At 34.9% G+C, this 9653-nt stretch overlaps 1 long non-coding RNA gene across 1 annotated transcript; it reads left to right on the top strand.

Moving 5' to 3' along the window:
- The first annotated feature begins 5306 nt into the window (after window positions 1–5306).
- On the top strand, window positions 5307–9043 carry LOC127837881 (uncharacterized). Its single transcript, XR_008029515.1, has 3 exons — window positions 5307–5394; window positions 5932–6259; window positions 8817–9043. It is a non-coding gene; the product is annotated as an uncharacterized LOC127837881 (long non-coding RNA).
- Window positions 9044–9653: the final 610 nt, after the last annotated feature.

The raw sequence follows: 9653 nt of genomic DNA, 5'->3' as shown, positions 1-9653 counted from the left end.
TGCATCACACGCAGTACGGGATGTTACGCGGAGTTTACGCGGCTTATTTTACATTATTACATATTGCTGGTCATAAACCTATAGATACAAAGCAGAAAACCAAAAGAAGAATGGAAGTGAAATTAAAACATACGAGTCAACCGGCCACACGAGAAGTTTCCGTATTTATAGGCGCGTTCTTCGAACTAACCTGTTTTAGTGGTTTGTCGGGCATTGCTATTTGATTCGATTATTAACAGTATCGATAATCATCGCGCTCATGCTTAATACATTGGTCAATATGGTGGAATAATTATTGTTAAATTAATCAGAAATAATATTTATCATTGTATTGTTGAAAACCCATTAAGAATCTACATATTTCTGGTCTAAAGAAAATTCCAGGTCACCTAGTTCACGGATAGCGTATTTATTATATAACTATTATTTTACTGGCCGCGAACTCCGGTGATGACCTGTATATTAACTCTGACATCCATACACTGGCCGCGAATTGACTCGGGTTGAAATGCAATGTATTAAAGTGAGGCCTCGCTTCCACTGCTCTTTATACTTTTACATGTTAACATGTTGACAAGAATATGGAAGTAAGTACTTAATATGAGAACATAGCCTTTAAATATAAACGCGTTGCGCTGGTAATTCTCTGAAAATAAAAGGTGTACGCACAAACTGTATTGATGTCGAGAATTGAGTGTAAAACTGTTCTATCTATTAAGCCTTTTCATTAGAAATACAATTGTTTCATGCAGTAAAACAGTGTTACAAAGACGCGGATATGTTTCCAATGTTCTGGTGGAATACTCAAATCAGCCAATGGAATAAATGAAGTGTATTCATTCGTACCTAGCCGCGGGAAATTTTATTTGAATTTTATTGGACACTTACAAAGGTCAGGAGAGGTGAAAAGCTGGCTTAATACAGCTTACGCCGAAAAAATCGATAGCCACAGCACGTTAAAATGCGCGGTGGTAAAACAATAAATGTGTATTTCTTGTGTTTAACTATAAATCCATTAATAACAACGGGAATATACTAAAAGTTATATTTTTTTAAAAAGAGGAATTAATAAGCAACAAGATAACGTATAAACCAATAAAATCGGATGAATAGTTTTTGCATAAGATTGAATTTACTACAGCAAGGGTCAAATACTCGATTCATCTCCTATCAATATACACTCCGTGCATAAGGCATGATGAAGCCTACTTATTGTGGGTTGAAATCCCAGTCCAATAACCTTTTTCGACAATCATCTAAATGAATGGGAAAATAATTTGATTAACTTGAATAAATAATCTCATAAAAAAAGAAAGTACATTTTAGAAGATTATTAACGAAATGTTATGCCAGCTTCCGAAAATGACTGAAATCAAAAGACACCCTGTCGACTATTGCCGATGACTAATAAGTCATTGGTTAATAATTTTGCATATTATACCACGATTTATAACAATTACATACTGTGCACATCATTTTCGACTGACTGCGTTGTCGTTTTGTTATATCCCCGTACAACCATTTTTGGATCACTTAAAGGGTTTTCAGCAAAACAAATATCAGCTATGCTCAAGACAGGAAATTTGTGTTGTTGTTTGGCAAGAAAACAAATAATTTCTACAAAGCAATGCAGATTTTTTTTCTAGTTTACCAACACTAAATGGAATCTGTTCTGCTCAACATACAGAACTTTCCACAATGTTTTAATTATTTCAAACTTGATACTATGAAATTTGCCCTACTCTTAAACAGTTTGTATAATGAATTTAAAACGTTATAACATATGATCAAGTGGACGTTAACGTTTAATGTTCATTAACAGTGACGGATCTTGAGAATAATGGGCAAATAAGTCCATCTTTTTTTCTTCAACGTCCAGGTGTACATTGTTAAGGACTTCGAGACCATATGGCCAATATTTTGTGGTTACGGGCCTGCGGTTGTCAAAATAACGTAGGAACCATCAATCTTTAAATCGTGTATGCCTTTGCATTCCAGTGTTTAATTGTCCCTTTGTTCTGCATAATCTGATTATCTCGTTTTGATCAGATATTGTCCAGACTTAACTAACCACATGGTGTCATAAACCACACTGGGTGGCAGATGACAGTCTGGTCATTAAACACAATTGATGATGCCACCATGTTTCATCTTTCTGGTAGTATTAAGCAGTCATTTGGTAAGATAAATTACCTCCGACATACTTAACAGTTGCGTAAATTAGATATGTTACATATTTTACAATTAAAAGTTATGTCCAATATAGAATATCAGAAATTGTACACCGTAAAGATACTAGCCCGTTTAATTTATGACAAAAATAAAGTATTTAACAAATATATATATAAATAAAACATTTAACGTATTTAGCGGGTATCGGTTAATTAAAACTACGTCATTCCGTATGAAGATTTGATGTTACGGCAATGCAGGAACGATATCATAAAAACAAGAAATTACATTTGACACCAAACAGAGGTAAAAAATATTTAAAAAAATATATATGTATATAAATATATGTGTGTTAAAATGTTAGATATATGTCACTCATACTGAGATGTATTACTATTGTAATTTATTGAAGCTTTTCTGCAAAAAAATATTACGGCTTATGCATAGAGCTCTTTGTTGTGTCAAATTGTCGGCCTTTCAGTCTTCAGATAATCTTTAATTTGATGCTTATGCCGCGTTTTTAAAGTTGCAAATAAATGTATTAATAAATTCGTTTGGCGCTTAATAATATATTTTTGAAATATTATTTAGGTGTTTTTTTTCGGAGTTTTTTTGTGTGGATTAATTGACTAAACATTTGGTGTCGTTATCCTTTTGTTTTGCGTTACTTCAAAGACCAATAAATACATTTTTTAGTATTTTTAGCTTTATAGCTGTTAAATGATTCAAAGATGAAAATATAGATATATCACATAGATCACATTCTCTTCATCTTCCGAATAATCACATAAAAGATCGTCAAGATCAATATCACTCTCTCATGATAAAAAGCTCGTTTTTTAACGTGACAAAATTCCATCTAAAAAAATTAAATATAAATCCAAACCACAATTTGTTTATCTCTGATATCAGTTAGAACAAGAAAAATAATGGAAGGCGTATCAAAAATATCATACTTAATATAATATGTTATGATTTTGGAATGTAGATTTTTACCAAATGAGACCAATTACAAACAATTAGCGGTAATTACAGGGCCGTATCCAGAAAATATTGACTGGGGGCCCAAAGGGGGAGGGTGTGGGAGGAGTTGGCCCTCCCGAATCGATTTTTTTTATTAGGCACTGTTCAAAATGATTTTAAATGCGAATAAAAACATTATTTTGTGCTATAAATTTATGGTATATAACAAGTAAATCAGCACCTTTCTTAAGTCTAAAGCTTTAACCATTGGTGTGAAATTCACGAGTGTAGGACATTAGCCCTCTCGGATATTAGCCCCTAGCCCCTAGGATAATAGCCCCTAGGACAAAAGCCACTTATGACATTAGCCCCCTTGAACATTTGCCCCTAAGGCCAAAACCCCTACCTATTTTTAAATTCTTTTTTTTGGCATTTTATTTTATCTTTTTTTAAATGAAATGCAATTAAAAGGTAGAAAATGATATACATATCAAGATGACATTATAAGATGTTTAGTAAGAAACAGAGCTCTTAGTATAGGTATATAAACCATGTTTTACTTTAAATGTGCAATTTTCATTGTATCTTGTAGTTAAAAAGAAACAAAAATATGAACACCTTTCAAAGTAAAAATAATTCATAGTTAATTGGGCCCCATTCCTAATCTCAAAACGTATATATCTTTCCTATATATAATGAGGGCTTATGTCCGAGAGGGCTTATGTCAGTACTCCGAAATTCACACACATGTTTAAAGCTTTAGATTTCAGAAATGTATGATGTTTTATGAAGAAGGAAATGCAACCTTTGAAACTAAAAAAACCTTGATTAAGAAATGTAACATGAAGTATGACTCTAGAGGAGGTTTGATTTCAAAGAGAAAATACTATTATGGTTATGTGTCAGTAACTAACATATAACCGTATTTCCTCTTTGAAACCAAACCTCCTCATAAGTTTCAAAGTAAATTAATAATAAAATGTTTATCATCTGAAACACAGTTTTCACAGAAATGTATCATAAAATATGACTAGAGGAGATTTGAATTCAAAGAGAAAATACTAAAATCGTTCAGACCTACGACCTTTGGTATCAGTTCCGTCCATTTGCTGTTTCTCTTTCCTTCGCCAATTACGTGTTACACCAACCATCTATGGATGAAGCATTGAGCGCAACGGGTAATTGACAGATTGGGGATGTGTGTACAAGGTGATGAGAAAACATAGCCTAGGGGCTTATCTCCACTGGCGAGTAAATTAGCGCTAACCCCCTTGTGTATCAGGGGCAATAAAACACATCTGCGCATCTGTATTGGGGGGAAGTGTACTGTGGGCCCTTTCATGTGAGAAAAATTTGCATTAGGCCCATTATTAAAAAATCATAACTCGACAGCCAGCTGGGGGGCCCGGGCCCCTGGGCCCAGTGCCTGGGTACGGGCCTGAATTAATTGCGCGATAATCTTTTATAAGTATAAATTAAAATATAATGTGCTTGATGTTGCGGCTATGAAAAATCAAAACAACAATACATGCGTGAATTGTTTGTGAAACATTAAAAGTAACAAGTCTGATCAAAGACATAGTATGAGCGACTGAACCGGCAAATTTTCGCCGATGATTACCGCTTGATTATAGATTTTAAAAAAACAAATACACGAAAGCATTTTGAACATTTTATTTGTAACAATCAATCTCAACTTAAAACAATCATTTAAACAACAAAAATGTGATAATCGCCTCACATTAATTCATTAAGTAATTTATTTATCCGACAACGGTGAAGCGGCTTTGGCTTTTGGAATCGCAGACTCGCACAAGTTAGCAGCAGTGTAATGGCGGACAGTCACGTGACTGACAATATGGCGGCGGTCAATTTATCGATTATGGAACGGTCTATATATACTGCCAAGCGCCCTTTAGAGCATTATAGGCAGAGTGACATTATCGAGTCCGTTTCCTGGGAAGAACCAGTACTAGGTGTCTATGGTGGAGATAATGAGAATGCTCCCCGAGTGGGGAGCGAACCCACGAACTCCCGATCGCTAGGCGGACACCTCATCCACTACACCACCGCGATGTTCATACATAGCGTTTAATGAATTGAGACCATTTGAACTGAGGCCGTTATTAGTAGTGACCATTTCAGCTTGTGCTTTATCGTCACATGATCATCTAACGCCCGACCTGCTCGAGATGGTAAAACGCGGGAAAGAAAAAAACACGGAATTCAAAGATCGATGTTAACATTGTTCCTGTGACAGTAAGTAAAGCATATTGGCATTACTTGATGGATTGTGATCACACAGGCTTTTTACTCAGTAATCCGAATTTGGAAAATTTATTTATTATGCTGAACATTTTATAAAACATGTTCAATTGAAAAGTTGCATATTATTATTAAAGGGATCTTTTCACGTTTTGGTAAATTGACAAAATGATTTTTTTTGTCAGATTCGCACATTTTTGTTGGAGTTATGCTATTTGTGAGGAAACAGTAATACTGAACATTGGTGTCTGGTAACTTCTTCCCCCTGGTCTTTACTCATCATTGGACATTTCTCCCCCTAGTCTTTTCTCCTACTAATACCCTAGTCTTTTCCCCTCACAGTATATTTCAGACTTGGGGGATTAATCTGCTACTTTAAACACCTCTATTGATATAATTGATTAGTCACTGATTGAATTATCAATGTTAATTCAATCAGTGATCAATCAAGCGCATTAATAGAGAAAGGAAGTTTATCATTGATTCATTTTCATTATTTGTCAATGAGGTTCGGGTTCTTGTTCATTGTAGTTCACGGACGCGTTGAGAGGGTCCACATGATCATCGCCGTCCAACTAGGTGTCCATGACCTCCTCCTCTCGTTCTGCGGAGACATCCTCTTGTAAAGCGACCCGTTCTTCACAAGATATACATACAAATGGGATGTCAATACCTTCTTCTACAGCTTCCTTGTAGTGGGCACGTGAAATAACTGTAGAAAGAAAATAAAATAAGTATTGGAACTGCTGTCTGTCACCTAAGAATAAATGCAATAAAATACATTAATTATACAGCTGATTTCTGAAAAAAAAATCATTGAAACACATGTCTCCACCTAAGAGGAAAATACATTACCCGGGTAAGTATTATCAGTTTAACTGATTACTGAAACAAAAAATAAAGATATATTAATATTATATAGTTGAATTCTGAAAAAAAAATATCACTGAAACTTTTGTCTTCACCTAAGGGGAAAAACATGAATTTCAAACAATTTAACTGATATCTGAAACAAAATCTGAAAAAAATAAATAAAATTATCATTGGAACATTTACCATGCTCTATAATAGTCATTATATGCATCTTTTTATGTCCCCCACCATTATAGTGGGGGACATATTGTTTTTGCCCTGTCTGTTGGTTGGTTGGTTTGTGTGTTTGTGTTTTTGTTTGCTCCAACTGTAACATTTTGCCATAACTTTTGCAATATTGAAGATAGCAACTTCATATTTGGCATGCATGTGTATCTCATGGATTTGAGTGGTGAAAGGTCAAGATCATCCTTCAAGGTCAAATGTCAAATATATAGCTTCAAAGCAACGCAGAAGGGGACATAATGTTTCTGACAAACACATATCTTGTTACTAATTAAAAACCTATAATATTTTGAGACACTACGAGGATTGCTTATATAATATAATGTATAAAATACAACCTTCATAGTATGAGAACAGATGGCCTTGTGGTTAGCGATGGGCTTTTACTCAAGGGGTCAGTGGTTCTAGCCCAGTTGAGGGTTACTTTTTTGTGCAAATGATAATCAGTACTGGAAATTTGTATGGCTGTTTTCATTCTACACCGAAATTAGTTACATACCCAAGGTCGGTGCTAAGGAATAAAAATACGTAGCTAAATTTTAGCGTTACATGGTGTCCCACATCATAACCTTATTTGCTCTACTTATAAGTGTACCTGAAACTGTGAGTGTGGGACTAACAAAGAATGAAAATCATAACATTTTTTAGCCAAAATGTATTGGTATCAACAAAATTGTTTATAATTATCAATAAAACCACATTTTAATAAAATATTTTTCACATGAAATTTTAATGCTTCATTTTATTTAGTTTTATTGAATATTATTCATTTTAAGGGGTATTTCCCCGCATTGACAATAACTGAATATAATGACAGAGCCTTACCCAAGATTGATTTCAGACGCTCTGGTCTTTAATGGGGCCAGTCTTGGGATGGGTAGCTCCTACCGCCCCCTCTCACCAATATTAGTTATTGTTAAAACAACGTAGTCTGATTCTTGAATTGGGTCACGTTATGGTTAAGAACTTCTCAAATTGGTCAAATAACTGACAAGCAATTAATTGAAAACAAAATGCTGTATTCACGACAGTACAGGCACACAATAATTGGTCAAACATCAAAGGCTGTAATATATTCAGAAGCCAAAATTAATGCTGGTCATTATCATTGCATTTTGCCCACATTCATGTAGTTAATTTTGTTAATTACATTTTCTGTACTTTGTAAGTAGTTTTGAAAGCAGTTGTATATGAATAATATTGATGCACTGTTTGGCAGTCTCTATCAACTTTCATAAATATATGGAACCCACCCACTTATGTTAGTAGGTCACATTGGGTGCAAGGTTTGTGGAGCAAACTTTTTCCACATTTCTCAAGCCATTTTAATTGCAACATAAAAAATGTTATTGACATGAAGTTTAAATGTCAAAGAGATCCCCAATAATCCGCACTCTTATCTAAGTGCATTTGAAGACAATGGTGACAAAGCAGAGCAGGAGATATTTATTAAATTGCATTTTTGACAAAACTCTGTCTTTAGAATAAAGCTATCATTTTACTGTAAGCAGGAAAAATCCTTATTGACCTGCCTTATGCTTAGGATGTGGCTCAGAGAGTGGTGGTGCTTCTTATGATGACAGCCAAATTCTGCTGCTGCAGTTGTTGCCTGGTGATGCTGCTGCTGATGATAACAGCCAAATTCTGCTGCAGTTTGTGCCTGGTGATGATGCTGCTGATGATGACATACACACTGCTGCTGCAGTTGGTGTCTGGTGGTGGTGCTGCTGATGATGACAGTCAAATGCTGCTGCTGCAGTTGATGCCTGATGATGGTGCTGTATTAAACATGTTCATACCTACGCAATTGCAAACTTAAAATTTGACCATAAAATTACTTTAACTGGTGTATCATTCAATGTCTGATATATAATGCAAGAAAGATTTTTAGACTTTTAACCTTTTTTTAGACTTTAAATCTGTTATTTAATAGCAAATAATTTAAATGTGTTCATGATACATAGGCAATTGCCATAACAGTCTGTGTGTTGAAAAGAATTGCAGTAAAAATATTGTTGACATTTGTTATGTTGTTGAAGAGACTTTAAATGATTAGTTTAAACATATTTATTTTAGCTTGATTGCAGAGTTTGTTTCCTGGGCTTAGAACCAGTACTTGGTGTCTTTTAGGGGGGGGACCTAAAGAACGCTCCAACAGTGGGGATCAAACCCGTGACCTCCTGGTCGCTTGGCGGACACTATATCTATTACACCACGGCGACTGCCTTATTTTCTGTTTTAGGGACATAAATTATGTCCTATTATTTCAGGTGTCGTTTTGTCATACCCATGTTCCCATGTTTACATGTTTGATTTAGAAATGCAGCTGACAAGTTGGATTGATTGAACATGATCCTGTCTCACCAAGACCAGTAGCTGTGAGCTGAGCCTGATCATCTTGTACACGTTCTCATGTAGAAAGAAAGCTACCACGAGATTGCTGATTTGGACATATGTTTGTTTTTACATACAACTGACTATTAAATACAATTGACTTCTAGGTGTTAAGTTCTGTCAATGATGGCATCTAAATTTTTCTCACTGATCACGTCTTATTTTCTCTCAGTAATTGCTTATAAGTTCTCTATGTTCTCTCAGTGTAAAATTCTCTCAATGATCGCGTCTTAAGTTCTCTCAATGATCACGTCTTAAGTTCTCTCAGTTATCTCATATAAGTGCTCTAAGTTCTATCAGTGTTAAGTTCTCTCAACAATAGCGTCTTAATTTTTCTCACTAATCACGTCTTATTTTCTCTCAGTAATCGCATATAAGTTCTCTCAGTGTTTAGTTCTCTCAATGATCGCGTATAAGTTCTCTGAGTACTCTCAGTGTTTAGTTCTCTTAATGATCCCTTCTTAAGTTCTCAGTTATCGCGTATAAGTTCTCGAAGTTTTCTCTGTGTTTAGTTCTCTTAATGATAGTGTCTAAACTTCTCTCAGTTATCGCGTTTAAGTTCTCTAAGTTCTCTCAGTGTTAAGTTGTTTCATTGACCGTGTGTTAATTTGTCTCTGTGATCGCGTGTTAAGTTCTAACTAAGTTCTTACCTAATTTCTCTCAATAATAGCGTTTAAGTTCTCTAAGTTGTCTCAGTGTTAAGTTCTCTCAATGATCGCGTGTTTAGTTCTCTCATTGACCGCATTTTAATTTGTCTCTGT

This window comes from Dreissena polymorpha, chromosome 1, assembly GCF_020536995.1.
Source record: "Dreissena polymorpha isolate Duluth1 chromosome 1, UMN_Dpol_1.0, whole genome shotgun sequence".
NCBI lineage: Eukaryota > Metazoa > Mollusca > Bivalvia > Myida > Dreissenidae > Dreissena > Dreissena polymorpha.
Note: the sequence above shows the minus strand (reverse complement) of the source record. Positions and strands in the feature narration are given on the sequence as shown.